The sequence below is a fragment of the Phyllobates terribilis genome, unplaced genomic scaffold, assembly GCF_046119375.1.
Source record: "Phyllobates terribilis strain yellow unplaced genomic scaffold, ASM4611937v1 Scaffold_335__1_contigs__length_2066515, whole genome shotgun sequence".
Taxonomy (NCBI): Eukaryota; Metazoa; Chordata; class Amphibia; order Anura; family Dendrobatidae; genus Phyllobates; species Phyllobates terribilis.
Window position 1 is genome coordinate 1730829 of NW_027363095.1, and position 22666 is coordinate 1753494.

Consider the following 22666-nt stretch of genomic DNA (forward strand, 5'->3'; position numbering starts at 1 on the left):
TTTCTTCCAGGAATGGGAGACAGGAGGGCGGGTGAAGGACCTTCGCACGCCTCATGGGCATCTTCCGGCTTATGCTACTCTGGTTGTGAAGGTGATCCGCCGGTGGGGTCTGGGAGTGTGGGAGATCAGGACCTTGTCAAGGAGGTTACTTGACAATAGGGTTCTGTTGACCCACTTCCAGAAGCCCCTGGCCCTCAAGGATTGCCCAAGCCAGGATCTGGAGGTAGGGCTCGGGTTATTAAACTCTAAGCAGACCCCCTTGAAGTTTTGGGACTTGGCTTGGAGCTGCTTCCATGGGAGACTGTATGTGAGGGACAACCTGAAGTACAGGAACTCTGATGACCGGGATTGTCCCCGCGAGGAGTGTGGCGGCATGCTTGAAAGCATGGAGCACTTCCTGCTTCAGTGTCCCTTTAATACAGAGGTCTACAAGAGGGTGGGTGCTTCCATTGGCTGGCCCAGGCTGGCAGGCCTTTCCTATGCAGAGTGGGCCTATGGGGCATTCGAGTCCCTTGGTGGCTGAGATCGGGGCACAGTTTTCTTAGTTAGCTTAGTGACTAGGTTTTACACGTGGAACGCACGGTGTTTAGTGTCCACCCAGCAGAAAGTCCTCCCCCGGGAAGAGGTGATTAGGAACATCCTGGGTGACCTGGCAAAAGTGCGCTCGCTGGAGTATGAGAGGCTGGGTGCAGGGTGGGCTTCCCTTCTATGGAGGGGGTTCTCATTTAATGTACCCTAGGGAGATTTAGGGTATGTGTGTCTGTGATAGGGTTAGTTTAGTCCCTTTCTATATTTTATATTTATTTGTAGGGTCAGATAGATGTGGAGGGACAGACAGGGACAGTCTTCAGGGATAGGTAGTTAGCATTAGGCTGGTAGTGAGGGTCAGAGAGGGACAGGTAGGGAAAGATTGGTAGGGCGGTAGGGACAGGTTTTTCTTTTTCTTTAATAGGGAGGGACAGGGTGTTTGTGTGTTAGATTAGGGTGAGAGCCTCGGTAGTCTCCAGTTTCCTGGTGGTGGGCTGCTCCCCTCACATTGTAGTTTTTTGTTTTACGGTATTGGAAACCAGAATATAGGGCTTGCAAGCGCTGAACTTGGGTCTGACTTTTGGTTCATGGTTATGGTTTGTTATTTATATTGTGCTATTGTTATGTTGTGTTTGCTATGGTTATGTTGTGTAGTGTATGTATATATATATATATATATGTATGTGTAATTTGCGTGTGGGGGGTGTTCAGTGTAGGTTGGGTGGGGGGCTTAAGGGGGGGAGGGGTTTGGGGAAAATGGACGTCCTACGGGATGCGGGAAAAAGGACCCGTTCTGAAAACAAAAAAAGTGTGTAGCCACAAACTTTCGTGGTGACCTTGCTGTGATAAGGCCACAGACTTTCGTGGGACCTTGGGTGTTTTAGAAAATGGTGGTGGGTGAAAAAAAAAAAAAAAAAATGGTTTGCTGTGTATTAGGTTTTCGGCCAGGTGGCCTATTTCTTTATTTTTGGCAGTGGGCCAGTTTGTTGTTTTCTTTGGGGGTTAGGTATAAATGTATTGGTATGAATGTGAGTGAATGTTGGAAGGGGATATTCTGTTTATTTAAAAAAAAAAAGGTTAAGCTTCCCTTGCTGGGGGGAATAAGTATTTTGGGAGAGTATGGACATTTTATGTTTTATGCTGGACATTTTTGCTTTATGTATACTGGACATTAGAATTTTGGACTTGTTGGGGTTTCTTTTGGTTTGTGATTTGTTGGGGTTTTCGCATTTTTGTTCTTTGTAATGTGTATTTATGGCTTGTTTTCTACTTTTATAATAAAAAGAGTTCCAGTTCTGTCTGCTGCAGCTTCTGACAGGAAGGAGAGGAGGCGGAGCCTGCAGTGTGCTGTGTGCTGAGTGTGCTGTGTGTGGAGAGAGCTCCTGGGAAGGGAGGTAATTTTTTTTTCCATCTGGGACTTTTTGTCTGCCCCCTTCCCGGGAAACAAGGCTCATAGTGGGACTGGCCTCCGGGGCTGAGCCCCTGGCTCCCACCTCCCAGTCTAAGCCAGCGGGGGGTGGGAGGAACACCAACCCGGCTAAGGCTGCAACATCAGGCCGAGGCAGCAAGGGATCCGGCATGAGGACCCGGAGGACCCCCGAGGCTACGACCGCGTCGGCTCCTCCCTCCGGAGGTAGGTCGAGTGCCAGCAGAGGTGCTGCAGCAGTGCCCCTTGATTGGGGTACCAAGGTGGCGAGAGAGGCAATCGTCACATATGCCTCCCGTATCCATGCGCACCTCTGCGAGTATGAGGACACCTCAAAAAAGCTAAGTTCCCTCTGGGGGGAGTTGAGGGTAGCTCAGGAGAGGTCCGAGAGGGCCTCTGGCAGCAAGAAGCCTGAGCTATCTGCCGCGGTCCGGAAAATCAAACGGGCCATGCAAGAGCTGGAGGACCGCAGAAGTACCATCTTGGCGGGCAGTGGACCCTTTCGGGAGAAGCTTGTGAACGATGACCGGTTCAGAGCCATGACCGGTGGGGCTCTGGAGGGGTCGCAGGGCCCCGGCCAGGCGGTGGAGGAGGAAGAGGTATGCGTGGAGGAGGTTGCGCCCTACCCACCGCCTGATGGCCTGGTAAGTGATCTCCAGGCATCGCATAGCGGGATAGCCCCTGAGCAGATGGCTCTCCCGTCTGATTCTAGACCTTAGGAGGGCAGCGGGAGCGAGGGGGAGGATGAGGAGGATGGGAGTAGTAGTGAGGGGGGCTGCCTTATCATGCAGCAGATCCAGCAGATCGAGTCCCCGGTACGTTTTGGTCAGCTTACATTCGGGGATGAGATCTGCGAGGATGAGGCACCTGGGAGGGGGATGAAGAGAAAAGCAAAAAAAAAAGAGGAGAAAAATATCTGTTGCACACAAGCTTGTGTATGTCCCCCTCTCTGGGGCCCCCCTGTCCCATTGTGCGGCACCCGCCACCCACCCCGGCTTGGACTCTGTTGTGGGTCCACAGCGGAGAATATAGGCCATGGCACGCTGCCTCTGTTTGTGGTAATGGAGGCAGTGGATCAGAGGTGTCTGATACGGAGCATGGCTCGGAGGGCGGCCCGACTGTGGGTGTCATCAGTGGTGGGGCTCGGGCTGGATCCCCTGTAAGAGGAGGATCTGGCCTGGCACCTGGTGCGCCTGCTGGCATGTGGGGGGTGGCGTGTACATCTGCCGCTGCCTCCTGCGCTGCCGGCGGCGCACCGACAGCCGGGGCCGCATCTCCGGCGGCGTGTGCTGGGGTGTCTGGGTCCCTCACACACAGATCCGTTAAATCTGGATCACTTTTAGGGACCCAGACACCTGGTAAGGTAAAGGGCTCGGGGCCTGCGGCTCCGGCAGAGCCGGCTCATAAGGGTAAGGTGGGGCTTGCTCCCCTGGCAAAATCCGCGGCGAGGTCAGGGCCCCCTGCGCAGGGGCCCAGTAATGGGTCAGCGCGGGGGGCTCCACCGCCGGTGGGTGCCGAAGGGGAGTGGCCTAGCCTGGGGCCGGAGCTGGGGTGGCCAGGCTTTTTGTGGCTGTGACGGTAGGGGGTGCTATGCCCGAGAGCTGGTCCAGGGGTCCCTGTGAGTAGACCCGGTTCCGGGTCGGCTTCGGGGGTCCCGGCGCAGCCAGCTAAGGGGGGCGAGGCCTCCCGGCCGTCCACGGCGCCGGTGGGAGTGGCCTCTGGGGTCCCCACCGTGCTGCCTGGTGTGGGGGGCGAGGCCTCCCGGCCGTCCACGGCGCCGGTGGGAATGGCCTCTGGGGCCCCCACTGTGCTGCCTGGGGCGGGGGGCGTGGCCGCCCTATCATCCATGGCACCGGTGGGAGTGGCCTCTGGGGCCCCCACCGTGCTGCCTGGTGCGGGGGGCGTGGCCTCCCTGTCACCCACGGCACCGGTGGGAGTGGCCTCTGGGGCCCCCACTGTGCTGCCTGGTGCGGGGGGCGTGGCCTCACATGTAAAACCCACCCCCAGGTGGACGTGGCTCCACCTGAAAAGGGGCGGGGCTTAGCGCTGGCAGCTGCTACTGGGAGCAGTAGTGCCACGGCTGTGGCAGACAGCAGAGGGGGTGCCTGCCTGTCGGTGTCCACTGTGCCCGTGGGCTTATTTGGGGCAGGGGCGCCGGCAAAAGTGTCAGCAGCACCTGCCTCCCAAAACCCCCTGGCAGGAAAGGTGCTGCCAGCAGGTGGCAGCAGTAGTAATGCCGGGGAAAAAACTGCTGGCAAAAAGTGTGTGCAGAAAACAAAAAACTGTGACCCCAGTGTGCATGTGAATGGGAGTGGGATGAGTGGGGTGACTGTGGGTACGGATGTGGCTGTGGTTGAGGATGCGAGTGTGGGTATGTCTGTTGGTAGTGGGGGGAGTGGGGACAGGGCTGGTCCATCTGCCCCCCTGGCTGCTGGTCCCCGGAGTTTTGCGGGGGTAGTAGCCGGGGCCTCGGGGTCATCTTGGGGGGCTTCCTCACCTCTGGACCTCAGGGATGGTGACTTGAGACGCCGTTTCCTGGAGGCCCTCAAGAAGGGAGAACGGACGATCCAGGTAGAGGGAAGAGAGGTGCACCTGGCCTTTTGGCTGGATAGACATGGCTTGGCCACCTTCCAAGATAAAAGGGAGGGGGAGACAGTGTGGTCCCTTCCGACAGCCGGGCAGGGGGTGGCCAGGAAGAATGTGGTCCGTCTTCAGTGGAGGGGCAGTGAAGCGTGCCCGCCAAGAGCGAGGGTCATGGAGCTCCTCCTGAAGATGAACTTCAGGGCGACTGACATCTTTGCCCTGATCCATCCTTTTGGTACCCCCATCTTCGACATCAGTTTTGTTCTGCCAGAGGGCCTTGAGCTTTTCTGGTCGAATTTTGAACTGGTGAAGGGGGAGCCCGGCTGGCGAGACTTTGCCGTGCAGGCGGTGTCTCGCCAAAACGGAGTAAAGAGAGTGACCGTTCTAACCAATAACGAGTCACTCTCTGGTATTGACATTGTGACGTGGCTTTCTCGCTATGGGGAGGTCACGGACGTCCCAAAGAAAAACAGGGACGAGTTTGGTATTTGGTCAGGGTGCTGGACCTTCATGATGAGGTTCAAGGTCTCAGGCGGTTCTGTCACCCACATCCCCTCCTCAGCATTTCTGGGGAGGGACAGGATCCTGATCTTCTACCAGGGGCAACCGAAGGTCTGCCACAGGTGCGGTGATCCCCACCACTTCAGCGCGGGCTGCAAGGTGCAGAAATGTGCCTTGTGTGGCGGGGTAGGTCATATTGCCGCGGCCTGTGGTGACATTAGGTGTCACGTGTGTGGTAACCTAGGTCACCCGTATAACCGCTGCCCCCGCTCCGTTTCTAACACCATCTCTGGTCAGGCGAGGTAGAGCTGTGGGGGGGGTCCCCGGTGGTGCATCCTCTGCTGGAGGTGGGGGAGAGGAGCTGAGGGGCCCTCACGGAAGGCGAGGCCAGTTCATCTGCCCACCAGTGGCAACAGGTGAGGCGCCGTGGGGGTAGGGGGCAGGATAAGCCTCAGGCGACTGGTGTGATGTCTGTCCCCACCCCAGAAGCAGCAGCTGGAGCCCCTGAGGCCCTGGGGGAGGAGGCGGTGAACGAGGAGATCAGGAGGATGGAGAGGGAGGAGATGGCTGCTTCAGATGACTCCTCCCAGTATGAAAGTCTGGACGAGGAGGTGATGGAGCAGCCTAAAAAATCAGGTGACAGTAAGACCAGTAAGAGTCGGAGGAGGAGGAACCGAAAAGGGGCAAAAACATCTAAAGCCCCCCTCCGGCCACTAAGGTGCCTACGGAAGGGCTCACCGGCTCCCCTCTGATCCCCCTCTCCAACCGGTTCCATGCCCTCGATGACTCTGCTGTGTCGGAGGTCGGGGGTGAGGGACCGGCTGTAGCATCTGAGGTGCCTTCAGGGAGCGGCGGGGTCCGTCCTCCCGGGGGGCTCACTTTCCTCTGGGGGGGGGGCGGACTTTCCCGGGGTCCAGAGGTGAGGAACCCAGTACTGGGAAGGAGGTGTCAACTACTATGGACACCTCTGTATCACTGAAGAGGAGGGGAGAGTCTGGCTCCTCCTCTGAAGGTGAGAGAAAAAAATCGGGAGGTACGGTCAAAAAGAAGGCCGTCTAACTCAATCACCCATGATGGCGGAACCTACCCCGTTGACTCTGGCGTTGATTAATGTCGCCAGTATAAAGTCAGATGCGGCCAGATTTATGGCCTTTGATTTTTTCAACCAAGTTGAGCTTGCCATTTTATTTTTGCAGGAGACCAGACTAGCGGACATGGGGGCCATTTACAAAGCAAGGAGGGAGTGGAGGTGCGGGCCCTCATACTGGTCTCTTGCGGCCGAGCCGTATAGCGGGGTAGCGGTCCTTTTTAAGGCCGCTTCGGTGGAATGCAGATGGGTGATCGAGGTAGAAATGGGGAGGTGCTTGGTCCTTGACGTCTTCATGAGGGGACAGGAGCTCCGGCTCATTAACATCTATGGTCCACAGTCAAAGTGGGACCGTAAATGTCTCTTCCTGAAGATCAAGCCCTATCTTTTTACGAGCCGGCAGGTGGTCTTCAGTGGGAACTTTAATACTATAACTAGATCCCGTGATAGGGGAGGCCCCAGACACCGAAGGCTGGCTTTTGATAGTAATACTCTTAATAGCATAGCAAGCGAAGCTCGCCTGGTGGATGTCCACATCCGGCACACCCCAGGTCACGGGGGTTTCACCTTTCATAGGGGTAGTTGTAGGTCTAGGATAGATAGGTTTTTTTTAAAGGAAGAAGCCGTCTCTTCTGCAGTGTCTGCTGTTAAGGTGGAATTCTCCGATCACTGTTTCATTTTCTTTTCCTTGAATGTTACAGAGACTCCCCGGATAGGGAGAGGCCTATGGAAGCTGAATTCGTCCCTGTTGGAAGAGGCGGATGTAAGACAATCCTTTGAGGAATTTCTTCAGAGCCAGGTACCTCTCTTGGGTCTCTGTAGCAGTAAGTCTGAGTGGTGGGAGATCTTCAAAAGAAGGGTTGCGGGGTTCTTCCGTCAGCTCTCGAGCCTCAGAGGCCTGAACAGGTACCGCCTGTATCGGGAGCTGGGGAGGAAACTCGAGCAGCTTGTCTCGACTGGAGGGGACCGTGAGGAAATCTCCTGGGTGAAGGCCTTGCTCAAGGGGTGCCAGTATGATAGGCACACATCCATAGTTTTTGAGAGGGATTTCGGGAGGTACCGCTCGCCCGACCCCTACAGGAACTGCAGGATGTCAGTGAGTTGCAAGATGGTAACAGGACTGATCGACAGTACGGGTTCCCTGAACAGATCCAAATCAGGGATCCTGGAGGTGGTCAGATCCTTCTACTCGCACCTCTTGGGAAGGAGGGATCCAGATCGAGATGAGATGTCTGCTTTCCTGGCTGAAACCATCCCTGAGCCAGGGGATGACCCCTCTCTTCATGTTTTGGCAGAAGCAATCAGGGAAGAGGAAGTGAGACGGGCCATTGATGGGCTCTGGCCCAAAAAATCGCCCGGTCCAGATGGCTTAACATCCGAGTTTTACAGGACTTTTAGGGACTCTTTGGTCCCCCTCATGACTGAGGTTTTTAATGAATGTCTCTCCTCGGACATTCTGCCCGGTTCAATGAGGAAGTCCGCCCTGATTATTCTGTCGAAGGGTAAAGACTTGTCCCGTATTGAGATTTGGCGTCCCATAGTGCTTCTCAATACGGACCGAAAGGTTCTGGCAAAGGTGCTTTTTAATCGGTTGGTGAAGTTTGCGCCCCGGCTCCTTTCGGGGGCCCAGCACTGCTCTGTTCCAGGCCGCAGTACTTTTAGTGCTGTGCTCGGTGTCCGAGAGGCAGTGGAGCTGAGCAGGGCAGGTCACTGGAAGGGGGTACTTGCTGTCCTTAGACCAGGCGAAGGCCTTTGACCGGGTTAATCATGAGTACCTCTGGTCCGTCCTTCTGAGGTACGGTCTGCCCGGGAGGTTTGTTGATTGGTTGAGAGTGTTATACAATGGGGCAGAGACTTTTCTGCTTGTGAACGGTTGGGTCGGACACCCTTTTGAGGTGAAGTCTGGTGTCCGCCAGGGCTGTCCACTGAGCCCACTGTTATATGTGTTCGCGATCAACCCCTTTCTAAGGAGAGTGGAATGCGGACCGTTGGTGGGAGTCGGGATGGACCGGGCGGAGCCAGAGGCCACCTTGAGGGTAGTGGCGTACGCCGACGACGTTTCCCTCTTTGTGTCCTCGAGAGAGGAGGCAGACTGGGTCATGTCTGAGGTTGAGCGCTACTCGGTGGCATCTGGGTCCATGATCAACCGGGACAAGTGTGAGAGTCTCTGGCTGGGAGGGGGAGATCCAAGTTTTGATCTCCCGGACACCCTTCCAGGGCCTCAGGCTATCCCCAGCAAAACTGGGAGGGCAGACTTAAGATTGGCGCCCAGAAGGTGGATCAGTGGAAGAGTTGGTCCTTGACCCTGAGGGAAAGGGTTAACCTGGCCAAGGGGTATTTGCTCCCTTTATTAATATACCTGGGCAGCGTCTGCATCTTGCCAGAACCTCTTTGGACACGGGTCTACAGCCTGTTCTTCCAACTATTATGGGGGAATAGGCTGAACCTAATCAAGAGGGAGGTCACGTACCGCACGAGGAGACTAGGAGGGTTGGGTATGGTCAACCCAGTGGTGTTTCTAGTAAACACCTTTCTTAAGGCAAACATCGCCAACCTCTTGTTAGAGAGGGCTCCTCCGTGGGTATTCTCCTGTAGGGGGTGGTTTCGGCCTTTCTTCCAGGAATGGGAGACAGGAGGGCGGGTGAAGGACCTTCGAACGCCTCATGGGCATCTTCCGGGTTATGCTACCCTCGTTGTGAAGGTGATCCGCCTGTGGGGTCTGGGAGTGTAGGAGGTCAGGACCTTGTCAAGGAGGTTACTTGACAATAAGGTTCTGTTGACCCACTTCCAGAAGCCCCTGGCCCTCAAGGATTGCCCAAGCCGGGATCTGGAGGTGGGGCTCGGGTTATTAAACTCTAAGCGGATCCCCTTGAAGTTTTGGGACTTGTCTTGGCGCTGCTTCCATGGGAATGTGAGGGGCAACCTGAAGTACAAGAACTCTGATGACCGGGATTGTCCCCGCGAGGAGTGTGGCGGCATGCTTGAAAGCATGGAGCACTTCCTGCTTCAGTGTCCCTTTAATACAGAGGTCTACAGTAGGGTGGGTGCTTCCATTGGCTGGCCTAGGCTGGCAGGCCTTTCCTATGCGGAGTGGGCCTATGGGGCATTCAGGTCCCTTGGTGGCCGAGATCGGGGCACTGTTTTCTTAGTTAGTTTAGTGACTAGGTTCTACACGTGGAACGCACGGTGTTTAGTGTCCACCCAGCAGAAAGTCCTCCCCCGGGAAGAGGTGATTAGGAACATCCTGGGTGACCTGGCAAAAGTGCGCTCGCTGGAGTATGAGAGGCTGGGTGCAGGGAGGGCCTCCCTTCTATGGAGGGGGTTCTCATTTAATGTGCCCTAGGGAGAGTTAGGTTCTGTGTGCTTGTGATAGGGTGAGTTTAGTCTTTTTATCTTTATTTGTAGGGACAGGGAGGGACAGATAGGGACAGTCTTTAGGGACAGGTAGTTAGTATTAGGTTGGTAGTGAGGGACAGGTAGGGACAGGTAGGGAAAGATTGGTAGGGTGGTAGGGACAGTTTTTTCTTTTTCTTTATTAGAGAGGGATAGGGTGCTGTGTGGTATATTGGGGTGAGAGCCTCTGTAGTCTCCAGTTCCCGGTGGTGGGCTGTTACCCTCACGTGTAGTTTTTTGTTTTGAGATATTGGAAACCGGAGTATGGGGCTTGCAAGCACCAAACTTGGGTCTGATTTTGGTTATAAGATTATGTTGTCTAGATATATTGTTTTGTTATGTTGTCTAGAGATATTGTTATGTTGTGTATTGTACTGTTATGTTGCATATCGTTTATTGTATGTTTTTAAGTGGTATGTGTATTATGATGTGTGTGGGGGGGTTCGTTTAGGTTGGGCGGGGGGCTTTAGGGGGGAGGGGTTGTGGTGGTTTTTAGGTGTGCAAAAATTGGACTTCCTGCGGGATGCCCGAAAAGGCAAAAGGACCTTTTAGTGTGTGAAATGGCCACAAACTTTAGTGGGACCTTGTTGTGGTAAGGCCACAGACTTTCGTGGGACCTTGGGTGTTAAAAAAAATGGTGGTGGGGGGAAAAAAAAAATAAAAAATTAAAATAAAATAAAAATAATTAAAAAAAAAAAAAAGGGTGAGGCTTTTTTAGTTTTTCCTATTAGGGGATTAGGTGTGAATGTGAGCGAATGTTGGGGTAAAGTAAGGAATATATAAGGTATTCCCTTGCCGGGGGGGGTCCTTGGAAACGTAAGGACATTTTTGAGTGCGAGTTGTTTGCTGGACTCTGGAGAGTCTTGGACTCGCTGGGGTTCTGGGACTATATTTTGCTGGGGTTTTAGTTGTTCTTGTACAGTGTCTGTATTTGTGTTGTGTATCTGTGTTTTTGTACTTTTTATAATAAGAGTTCCAGTTCTGTCTGCTGGTACTTTTACAGATATTTGTATCAGGGGCCAGGAATAATTTATTTTTTATCTTAATCCTGATTATTTTCTTAAAAAGCAATCCAGAGAACACCGTCTATCTGCGTCATTTGCTTGTTGGCACTGCAGAATACAGCCAGGTCCTTTCCATATTAAAACGCTAAAAATCCAGCTATTTAAAACTGTGGTTTGTCCGTCACACGGATCACATATAATTGCGCTGAATATACTGACATTTCTGGCCTCCATTGAAATTTTGTTGCAGTGTGTCAGTGAACTTATTGACACGAGGTCGATGCTGTTAAAAATAGTTACCTACAGGCCAGCAATTTAAAACTGTGGTTTGTCCGTCACACGGATCACATATAAGTTTGCTCCAAATTCAGCCATTTGTAGTGAGCGTGGAAGATATTGTCCTCCATTTAAAATGGGCAAGGCACGTGTCAAGGGACGGGGAACTGGAAGTGATGGTGCATGCTGAGGCCGTGGGCAACGTGAAATTGTGCCACAACAAACACCCACACCTTCTCGCTCGACCTTCTTGTCCCAATTAATAGGGGACCGCAATACACCACTATTGAACACAGAGCAGTGTGAAAAGGCTATTGGTTGGATAGCAGATAATGCTTCCGTCACTTAGCCACCACCACCACCCTGTCTTCTACATGGTCAAGTCTCAGTAGCTGTGAGTCTGGACCGCATATTCCTCACCCTGAACCTCCTTCCTCCCACCATGCCGAGTGCCCAGAGACAACTGATCCCACACTTGGACACGCCGAAGAGATGTTCACTTTTCCATTTATAGATTCGGACGTCTCGCCTGGTCAACTTTAAGCGGGGCAAGAGGAGATCGCATGTAGCGATGCCCAAATATTTGAGCAGCCACGGTCATACGAAGGTGACGGTGGGAAAGTGTCGCAAGAGGTGGACGATGATGAGGCACAATTGCCAGAAAGTCAGAAGGAAGACCAGGGTGCGGAAGTGGAAGACAAGGTGGTGAATGATATAGTAACTGACCTAACCTGGCAGGAGGACATGCAGAGCAAGGACAGCAGCACACAGGAGGAGAGAGGCAGAGCACCCCAACAGGCAGGAAGAAGCAGTATGGTAACCACAGACAGAAGGCGAGCAACACCAACACGACTGAAGTTGCCAGTACAGCTGTTAAATCTTCCCGAGTCTGGTTGTTTTTTAAATACTCTGCGGATAACCCCAAAAAGGCCGTTTGCACCACCTGCCTGGCCAGCATCAGCAGGGGTAGCAAAACTACCAGCCTGACCACCACCAGCATGATCGGGCACATGGCAGCAAAGCACCCGACATTGTGGACCGAATCCCAGGGTCCAGCAACAGTGTCTGCGGGTGACACCACTGCTTCTTCTGCTGTTGTGCGTGCAAGCCAATCCCCTGCCCATGGCGCATGCCATGCGAAGATGCCTCCTGCCCTGCACCTGTCGTTGCACACTCTCAACTAGCACCATCAGCAAGCATGTCCTTGTCCCAGCGCAGCGTTCTGTTGTCCATACCCCAGTCCTTGGAATGTAAGCGCAAATATGCAGCCGACGCCCCACAGGCCACACTACTAAATTCCCACATTTCACAACTGCTTGCGCTCGAAATGTTGCCTTTTAGGCTCATGGAGACGGAAGCTTTCTGCAACCTGATTGCAGTGGCCGTCCCTCGGTACTCGGTCCCCAGCCGCCACTATTTTTCCCGGTGTGCCGTCTCCACAAGCACGTGTTCCACAACATTAGCAGTGCCCTCAACAATGCAGATACAAGGAAAGTCCACCTAATCACGGACACGTGGAAAAGTGCTTCTGGGCAGGGACAGTACATGTCGCTGATGGCACACTGGGTTAACATAGTGGAAGCCAGGACCCAGCCAGACCTTGGGACTGAACACATCCTCCCGACACCGAGGATTGTGGACCCTAGGTCAATCAGGGTTGCCCCCATAGTCTACAGCTCCTGCACCTCATCCTCCTCAGCCTCCTCCTACTCTTCAGCCTCCATCTCCGAAATGACCACATCAGTCACAAGCTGGAAGCACTGCCTCGGCCAAGCGGCAACAGGCTGTGCTGAAGCTAATACGCTTATGTGACAAACCACACAATGCTGAAGAGTTGTGGACAGCTCTGAAAGAGCAGGCAGATCTGTGGCTGACACCGCTGAACCTACAGCCAGGCATGGTCGTGTGTGACAATGGCCGGAACCTGGTGGCGGCTCTGAGGTTAGGCGAGCTCACACATGTACCATTCCTGGCCCATGTGCTTAACCTCGTGTTTCAGCGGTTTCTCAAAAGCTACCCAGAGCTGCCGGATTTGCTTGTCAAAGTACGCCGCCTGTGTGCCTATTTTAGAAAGTCGGCTACAGCTTCCGCTGCCCTTGCCGTGCTTCAGCAGCGTTTGCAGCTTCCGGCTCACTGATTGGTGTGTGATGTCCCAACGCGTTGGAACTCTACACTGCAGATGTTGGAAAGGATTTGTGAGGAGAAGAGGGCAATTGTTGACTACCTGCATCAACAAGGCCGTCGGTATTCAGTTCAGACTCCACGCATAAGACCTCAGAAGTGGACATGGATGTCAGACATCTGTACCATCCTCCAAAACTTTGAGGACTCCACCAAGATGGTGAGCGCAATGACGCCATAATTAGCTTCACCATCCCACTTCTCTGTCTTCTGAAACGCTCTCTGCTCACAATCAAAGAGAATGCATTGCAGGCGAAGCACGATAAGATGGAGCAAGGAACCATACAGGGTGATTACACACAGCCCAGCCTCATCTCGTCCCAACGTCGATTGGGTGACAATGAGGAAGAGAAGGAGGAAGAACAGGAGCTAGTTTCATGCGCTATAGACGGTACTACCTGTACAACTGTCATACCGTCTGTTCAGCGTGGATGGCCTGATGACAGGGAGGAGGAGGAGGAGAGCATGGTCAGTCGTCCTCTTGGTGAGGACATGGAAGTCTTACCTGTTAGCAATTTGGCACGCATGGCTGAGTTTATGTTATGCTGCCTTTCCCATGACCCTCGCGTTCTCAAAATTTTGGGTGACAGTCATTACTGGTTGGTGACACTTCTAGACCCATGCTACAAGGAGAACTTTATATCTCTTATTCCTGAGGCGGACAGGTCTACAAAAATGGGGCAGTACCAGAAGGCCCTTGTTGCGGAACTATTAAAAAATTTCCCATCTGAAAACGCTGGCGGCAGAGGTCACAGTTCATTGGACAATCAAGGAGTACAGTCGAGAGAGACACAACTCCAACAGAGGCAGGGGAACACTGTCAAAGTTCTGGGAGAGTTTTCTCAACCCCCTCCTATCGCACAGGCCCTGAGGCGCTGGTTACTCTCAGAAGGAGTGCAAAGTTTGGGAAGATGCTGAGGAAGTACCTTACCGACCGTACCAACGTCCTCCGTGATTCCTCTGTGCCTTATAATTATTGGGTATCCAAGCTGGACACGTGGAATGAACTGGCTCTCTACGCCTTGGAGGTCCTGGCCTGCCTGCTGCTAGCGTTTTATCAGAGCGGGTTTTTAGTGCCTCTGGTGGAATTATAACTGATAAGCGCATCCGCCTGTCAACTGAAAATGCTGACAGGCCGACTCTTATAAAAATGAACAAGGGCTGGATTGGGCCAGACTTCTCAACATCACTGAATGATAGCAGCGTAACATAAACTCAAATCCAGTGTCTTTTTTTGGAAGGTGTATTCCCATGCACCTTTTCACACCCACACATGGGTATACGCTTCCTGATTTTGGCTATTTGCTCTTGTCCTCCTCCTTCTCCTCATCCTCCACCACATATCACCAGGGTGACTGTGGTCCGTGATGCAACAACCATCCAATTTTTTTAAAGGGTGTTTATGATGCCTGTAAAAAAAATTTTTTATACAGTATGTTCATTTATACCCCCCAGGGGTAAATGTTTGTCAGCCCATACACTCATACACTTAGTGCATAGGCATTACAAGTATAGGAGACCCGCTCCATTCTAATGGGAACATTTTTTTATGAGGCCCTCCTCCGCGTCTCTTCCAAGAGGCATTGGAGTGCTTCCCAATTTTTGGCAGCCCTTGCATTCACTGCATAGGGAAACACAATGGGAAACCCACTTCCTAATAATGGGAACATTGTTTTGAGGAGGCCCTCTGACCTCCGCGTCTCTTCCAAGGGGCATTGGAGTGCCTCCAAATTTTTGACAACCCTTGCATTCACTGCATAGGTAAACAGTATGGGAGACACACTTCCTAATAATGGGAACATTGTTTTCAGGAGGCCCTCCTCTAATTTGCTTCAAAGGGGTATTGGGGTGCGTCCAAATTTTGGGCAGCTCTGCCACTCACTGCATACGCAATAACAGTATAGGAGACACACTCTTTAGTAATGGGAACAACAAAGCATAGCCAGCTGATGGCTCTCAAAGAATAGTGAGGGCCGACTGCTGGCCCTTTAAGAATAGTAAAGGCCGCCTGATGGCCCTATAAAAATAGTCTTTGTGACTTTCAGAGTCCCTCCTTCATAAATGAAACAGGATGTGTCTGATCATGTCTCACACCCCACATGGCCAGATAATGTTGTAAAATGTTAAAATGACATTTACTTGTGAATGCATATGTCAAGGTTGAAAGCAATACAAAAGTGCAAAAACGCATCAAAAACGCTACGTGTGAACATAGCCTATGGTGTGGATGAGTATTTTTGTTTATGGTTATTTATTTTGCCTTATATACAAGTCATTGTAATGGGTCTGGGAGGTGGAACCTCTGAGCTACTATACAAAGGGACAGTCCTTGTAAGGAAGCGGGTGGCTCCCAGGGAAGGCGGGCAGGTAGTCACGGCAAGTGACAGGAACAGTCTCTGGGTAGAAGGGCAGGAGGTCACGGCAAGTAACGGGAACAGTCTCTTGACAGGCGGGTGGTCACGGCAAGTGACAGCAGGGTAAGAGTCTCTAGACAGGCAGGTGGTCACGGCAAGTGACAGCAGGGTAAGAGTCTCTAGACAGGCAGGTGGTCACGGCAAGTGACGGCAGAGCCTCCAGGTAGGCTAGCAGGCGTGTAGCAGGTGAGCGCTCCCAGGTGAGTGGGTAAGAGTCTCTCGGCTGGCTGGCAGGTGGTCACGGCAAGTAACGGCACAGCCTCCAGGTAGGCTAGCTGGCAGGTAGCAGGTGAGCGCTCCCAGGTGAGCGGGTAAGAGTCTCTCGGCTGGCTGGCAGGTGATCTCAGGCAGGTATCAGGCAGGTGCTTCCTGATCCGCAGGCGGACTGGTCCATAGACAGTAGCCGTCCCGGGTGTTGAATGCAGTCTTCCATTCATCCCCCTGACGGATACGAACCAGGTTATAGGCCCCATGGAGATCCAGCTTGGTGAAGATTCTAGCACCCCTCAGACGGTCAAATAATTCAGGAATGAGCGGAAGGGGGTATTTATTCTTCACCGTGATCTGGTTAAGGCCTCTATAGTCTATGCAGGGACGGAGTGAGCCGTCCTTCTTTTTAACAAAGAAGAAGCCTGCTCCCGCCGGGGAAGTAGATTTCCGGATAAATCCCCGGGCCAGGTTCTCCTCGATATATTCAGACATGGACCGGGTCTCAGCAGCGGACAAAGGGTAGATACGCCCACGGGGCGGAGTAGCGCCAGGTACCAAGTCGATAGGGCAATCGTATGGTCTATGAGGAGGTAATGTCTCTGATTCCTTTTTATTAAAGACCTCAGCATAAGACCAATAGGGTACCAGCAGGCCAGGTAGATTGGCTGGGGGAGGAGAAGGAGAGGCAGGACGAACGGGAACTAAACAAGTCTTATGGCAGTCCTGTCCCCAGCGAAGGACTTCTCCGGTCTGCCAATCAAGCACGGGTGCATGTCTCTGGAGCCAAGGTAGGCCAAGCAAAAGGGCATGAGAGAGACCAGGTAGAACATGAAAGAAGATGCTCTCAGAGTGCAGCATTCCCACCTGCAGAGTTATGGGTTCGGTGATAAGTTGGATGGGATGCGGTAAGAGACCCCCATCCACGGAGGTGACAGATAAGGGTTCGGCCAGAGGTTTGGTGGGAATGCGGTATTTCTCTACCAGGGACTGAGAAATAAGATTTCCAGCAGCTCCAGAATCAAGTTGAGCTAGTTCAAAGTAACGGTTCTCCCCGCAGATGATAGAGACCGACAGCATCAGAGATGGAGAGGGTTTATTCTTGTCTAGGACGACCTCTCTGAGCGATCCTAGACACAGGCGTTTCCCGACCTCTCCGGGCAGGAACGGATCCGGTGCTCCTTACTGCCACAGTAGAAGCAGCTCCCCTCGGCACGGCGTGACTCTTGACGGGATTGACCATCTAGGTCTGGTCGACCTGCATAGGCTCGGGTGAGTGCGCCTGGGGAGTAACAGAGGAAGTGACGGGATTCTGGAAGGTAGGAGCAAGGCGAGGAAACCTCCTCTCACGGGTGACCTCTTTGGTACGCTCCTGGAACTGGATGTCAATCCGGGTGGCAAGTGTTATTAAATCATCGAGAGTGGTAGGAATGTCCAGACCGGCAAGTTCATCTTTAATCCGGCCGGATAGACCTTCCCAGAAGATGGACACCAGGGCGTCGTTATCCCAGGCAAGCTCAGAAGCAAGGGTACGGAACCGTATGGCATATTGGCCCACGGTGAGACTCCCTTGACGGAGGCGCAGCAGAGATGAGGCGGATGAGGTCTTTCGTCCTGGTTCGTCGAAGACTTTCCGGAAGGCCGAGAGAAAGGCTGGCAGGTCGGACACCAGGGGGTCTCCTCTCTCCCATAGAGGATTTAGCCAAGCCAGCGCCTCCCCAGTGAGATGGGACATGATGAAGGCCACTTTGGCTCGGTCGGTGGAAAACTGGTGTGCCAAAAGTTCGAAGTGCAGGGTGCACTGGTTAATGAAGGCCCGTGCCTGACCGGGATATCCACTAAAACGAGGCGGGGCGGAAAGGCGGGGACCGGGAAGGGATGCCATGGTATTGATGGGCAGCGGCGCTGCCGGGGTAGTAGTTGTGCGAGTGGAAGCAGCTCCCGACGAGGCAGTCAGTGTGTCCAGGCGGGAGTGAACACTACACAGGTGGCCCAAGATGGAGTCTTGTTGGGACCTCTGACGGGAAAGTTCATGACATAGGTCCGAGAGCGAGGGAGCTTGGGTGCCACCGGGTTCCATGGCCCGAGCAAACTGTAATGGGTCTGGGAGGTGGAACCTCTGAGCTACTATACAAAGGGACAGTCCTTGTAAGGAAGCGGGTGGCTCCCAGGGTAGGCGGGCAGGTAGTCACGGCAAGTGACAGGAACAGTCTCTGGGTAGAAGGGCAGGAGGTCACGGCAAGTAACGGGAACAGTCTCTTGACAGGCGGGTGGTCACGGCAAGTGACAGCAGGGTAAGAGTCTCTAGACAGGCAGGTGGTCACGGCAAGTGACAGCAAGGTAAGAGTCTCTAGACAGGCAGGTGGTCACGGCAAGTGACGGCAGAGCCTCCAGGTAGGCTAGCAGGCGTGTAGCAGGTGAGCGCTCCCAGGTGAGCAGGTAAGAATCTCTCGGCTGGCTGGCAGGTGGTCACTGCAAGTAACGGCAGAGCCTCCAGGTAGGCTAGCTGGCAGGTAGCAGGTGAGCGCTCCCAGGTGAGCGGGTAAGAGTCTCTCGGCTGGCTGGCAGGTGATCTCAGGCAGGTATCAGGCAGGTGCTTCCTGATCCGCAGGCGGACTGGTCCATAGACAGACTGGCGGATGCAGGTAGACAGACTGTCGGACCGCAGGAATGCAAGCAGGTAGACAGAGCTGGAAAGCAGACTGGCAACGGGACCTGAGGGGTGAAGCAGAGGTGAAAGGCTTTGCAACAACTTTGCTCGGGCACCTCCATTTTGGAGGAGGTGCCTTATATATGGGAGCTCCACCGGCAATTGGCCGGGGACTCCTTAGGACGGCGCGCGCGGCCCCTTTAAGAGAGAGGGAGCGCGCGCGCCCTAAGCACAGTGCCCGGGAAGCGGCGAGCGCTGCCAGCGGGAAGAGGACGCCGAGGACGGAGCAGGGAGGTGAGAGGAACGGCATCTCTGCCTAGCAGGATGCAGGGACGCCGACGCTACAGTCATTACCCTGGAAAGGATGTTCCTTAACATATTTCCCAGGAAAATCCATTTTGGTTTCGCTTTTGTTTTATTGTGAGTCCGTAAAAGTGGCATAATACCTCTGACAACATTGTTGACAGCAGTGACCTGGGAGTCATAAAGGCTTCCAGGGGTCTTCCCCATGCTTTTCCCATGCCATTTGAGCACTGTTCCCATCGATTTGGGCAATTTTTAGGCCCTCTGCAGACCGCTGGGGGGAGCCGCCTAAAAAATGCTCAAGTTTCCCATAGACTTACATTGGGCTCGTTGCTCGGGTTGAGCACCCGAGTATTCCAATGTGCTCGACCCGAGCAACGAGCACCCGAGCATTTTAGTGCTCGCCCATCACTAACATTCATGTCTGTTAATTTCCAAGAAATTTTAACTTTAACCGGTCAGGTTCTCCAATCTGTAACCACATATTTATTGATCCCTTTATACCCTTCTTACAATGCTTTTTTTGGGCTTATTAATTGCTGCCTATGCATAAAATCAGTTTTATAACAGGGCTTGCAATTTGCTAAGTAGTGGGGGACTAGTTGTGGGGGTGTTGTTTTCCCAGACTAATTGTCCCACTAATCACGTTATACCCCTGTGATCATGAGTCACATTATTTACAAGAGCGTTGTTACCACTGGCTCTTTGACATTGCGCAGTAAGACAGGCGTATGCACCCCAACTTTATCAGGGCACAGTGTATTAACTGCAGGCAATGATGACAGGACCCGGCATGCTCAGTGTTCCGATGAAGCCAAGGTGCACACCTGGCTTATTGTGCAATATCAGAGATGCTGAAATTACAAAGAGCTGTTATTGGCACCGCTCTTGCAAATAATGTCACTTAAACCCACAGGGCATGATAACATGATTAGGGGGACTGTGGAACAATTAGTCTAAGGAAAACAACGCCCACCAGACCAGTCACCCATTAGTTATCATATTTCAAGTCCAGTTACAAAACTGATTTCTTGGGTATGCAGCAGCAGATAAAAGATATAAAGGTGTCATTGGATTTAGGTTTCAATGACCTGCATGCCTATATATGTGGTTTGGGCCAGGTTCTTATTATTAAACGATTACCTTTAAAGAGGAACTAGTTACTTCACATTCAAATGACTGAAGATATGAATAAAACATAGTTTCTTTTATTTCTCATCTCCATTGCAGAGATATTTACTTGTAAACTTTACTCCAATTTCCCCTTCAACTAAGGGGGCATTTACTTTTCCCCTGTATGACATTGTCCAATAATATGCAGGAGGTGTCATGCAGAGGATAAAGAGCACACCCCCAGAGAATATCAGAACTGGCTTTCTCTGTATCTGATATAATACAAGTCTAACTAGTTAAAAAAATCTCACTTCCAGTGATTACTATGCAGAGATGTGAGATTCCATATACTGCTCTGCATCCGTCCCAGGCTTTGGGGAATAACTTCCTGGTATCTGGGATAAATGCTGATCGCACACTACAGCTCTAGTCTCACAGCAGCAGGACAGGACTGAGATGAGAGCTGCAGTGTCCGATCAGCACCTGTCACATACAGCGCTCAGCGTTTACCCCAGGTCCTAGGACATTATTCCACACAGCCTGGGATAGATACAGAGCAGTACATGGAATCACACTCCTCCGCTCTCCTCCCCTGCACAGTAATCACCGCTAGTGACAGTTTTGTGACCTGGTTAAAGCTACGGTCTAGTGTTTTGTTTTTTATTTCAGTGCTGGAATGGTGCAACTAAACGAAGGTCCTGGAGTAGTGCTTCAAACACGAGTCTTCTATTACACAGGAAAGGTCAGGTCTTACCTAATCTGGGGGGGGGTTTCTTTTTCCCTCCATGTTGCCTCCAGTTTATGATTGGTCAGCATCATACAGGGGAAAAGGGTAACGCTTCCAGAGACAAATCTCTACTAAGTCCCCTTGGGTGAAGGTCAAATTAACCTATAAAATGTAACAAGTAACAAACCCCAAACTATCTGCTGAGCTTGAGCTTAGGCTTAGTGAGAGGACACTTTCTACAGTTTATGGTCCTGGCAGCTTTATGAAATATATATAGATTTATTTTACATTATACATTTGACACTTTATTATTGATATAATGACTGATGTTGCTATTGTAATGGAAATGTGATAGTGTAAATGTTTTCTACAGTATTATGTGTTTGTGCTGCACTATCGATATGAAAAGCTTGTGACAATTGGAAAGAGACTTGTTACATATTACAATTGGTCTGTTCAATACTATGGCTTCAACAATCCTTTAACTGTAGGTAAATTTTATGTTAATTGATTTTTTTTGGGTTATAGTTTCACTCAGCAGCTATTTTTTCAGAAATAATCTGTTTCAGGTATATGATGACCCGTCACGTGACCCCTCGGGGGTCCACACAGTCTGAAGTGCCCAGGGCCTGGCTATCCGTAACCCACCCCTGGATATATACATTTGAAACCAAAAGTTTCCATACACTATATAAAAAGACACATCTGCATGTTTTACTCAATATCTGACATGAAATCAGAATAAACCTTTCCCGTTTTAGGTCAATTAGGATTACCATCATTTTTAACCCCTTTACTACCCAAGGTGGTTTGCACGTTAATGACCAGGCCAATTTTTACAATTCTGACCACTGTCACTTTATGAGGTAATTACTCTGGAACGCTTCAACAGATCCCCCTGATTCTGAGATTGTTTTTTCATGACATATTGTACTTCATGATTGTGGTAAAATTTCTTCGATATCACTTGCGTTTATTTGTGAAAAAAACGGAAATTTGGCAAAAATTTTGAAAATGTAGCAATTTTCAAAATTTGAATTTTTATGCCCTTAAATCAGAGAGATATGTCACACAAAATAGTTAATAAATAACATTTACTACATATCTTCTTTACATCAGCACAATTTAAGAACCAACATTTTTTTTTATTGGGAAGCTATAAGGGTTAAAAGTTGACCAGCGATTTCTCATTTTTCCAACAAAATTTACAAAACCATTTTTTTAGGGACCACATCATATTTAAAGTCACATTGAGGGGTCTTTATGACAGAAAATACCCAAAAGTGACATTATAAAAACTGCACCCCTCAAGGTGCTCAAAACCACATTCAAAAACTTTATTAACCCTTCAGGTGCTTCACAGGAATTTTTGGAATGTGGAAGAAAAAAATTAATATTTAACTTTTTTCACAAAAATGTTACTTTAGACCCAATTTTTTTTATTTTCGCAGGGGTAACAGGAAAAAATGGACCCCAAAATTTATTGTGCAATTTCCCCTGGGCATGCAGATACCCCATATGTGGGGAAAAACTACTGTTTGGGTGCACGGCAGGGTTCGGAAGGGAAGGAGCGCCATTTGACTTTTTGAATGTAAAATTTGCTTGAATAATTAGCGGACACCATGTTGCATTTGGGGAGCCCCTGATGTGCCTAAACAGTGGAAACCCCCCACAAGTGACACCATTTTGGAAACTAGACCCCTCAGGGAACTTATCTAGATGTGTGATGAGCACCTTGAACCCCCAGGTGCTTCACAGAAGTTTATAACATTGAGCCGTAAAAATAAAATTTTCACATTTTTCCCACAAAAATGTTTTTCAGCCCCCACTTTTGCATTTTCACAAGGGTAACAGAAGAAATTGCACTATGCAGTTTGTTGTGCAATTTCTCCTGAGTTAGCCGATTCCCCATATGTGGGGGAAAACCACTGTTTGGGCGTGCGGCAGGGTTCGGAAGGGAAGGAGCGCCATTTGACATTTTGATTGGAAAATTTGCTTGAATAATTAGAGGATGTGCCCCTGATGTGCCTAAACAGTGGAAATCCCCCACAAGTGACACCATTTTGGAAACTAGACCCCTCAGGGAACTTATCTAGATGTGTGGTGAGCACCTTGAACCCCCAAATCCTTTACAGAAGTTTATAACATGGAGCCGTGAAAATAAAAAAATCTAACTTTTTCCGCAAAAATGATGTTTTAGCCCCAATTTTTTTATTTTCACAAGGGTAACAGGAGAAAATGGACCCCAAAAACTTTTTTGCAATTTCTCCTGA

The 22666-nt window shown here is 51.2% G+C and overlaps 1 long non-coding RNA gene across 2 annotated transcripts in view; it reads left to right on the forward strand.

Moving 5' to 3' along the window:
- Positions 1 to 1272: 1272 nt before the first annotated feature.
- LOC141221832 (uncharacterized) overlaps positions 1273 to 22666 on the forward strand; it is a 34120-nt gene continuing 12726 nt past the window's right edge. Inside the window, exons 1-2 of one of the 2 annotated variants that reach the window (XR_012289759.1) lie at positions 1273 to 2598; positions 6827 to 6924. This is a non-coding gene — a long non-coding RNA (uncharacterized lncRNA). The remainder of the gene's footprint in view (positions 2599 to 6826; positions 6925 to 22666) is intronic. The other variant, XR_012289760.1, reaches the window with a different exon arrangement.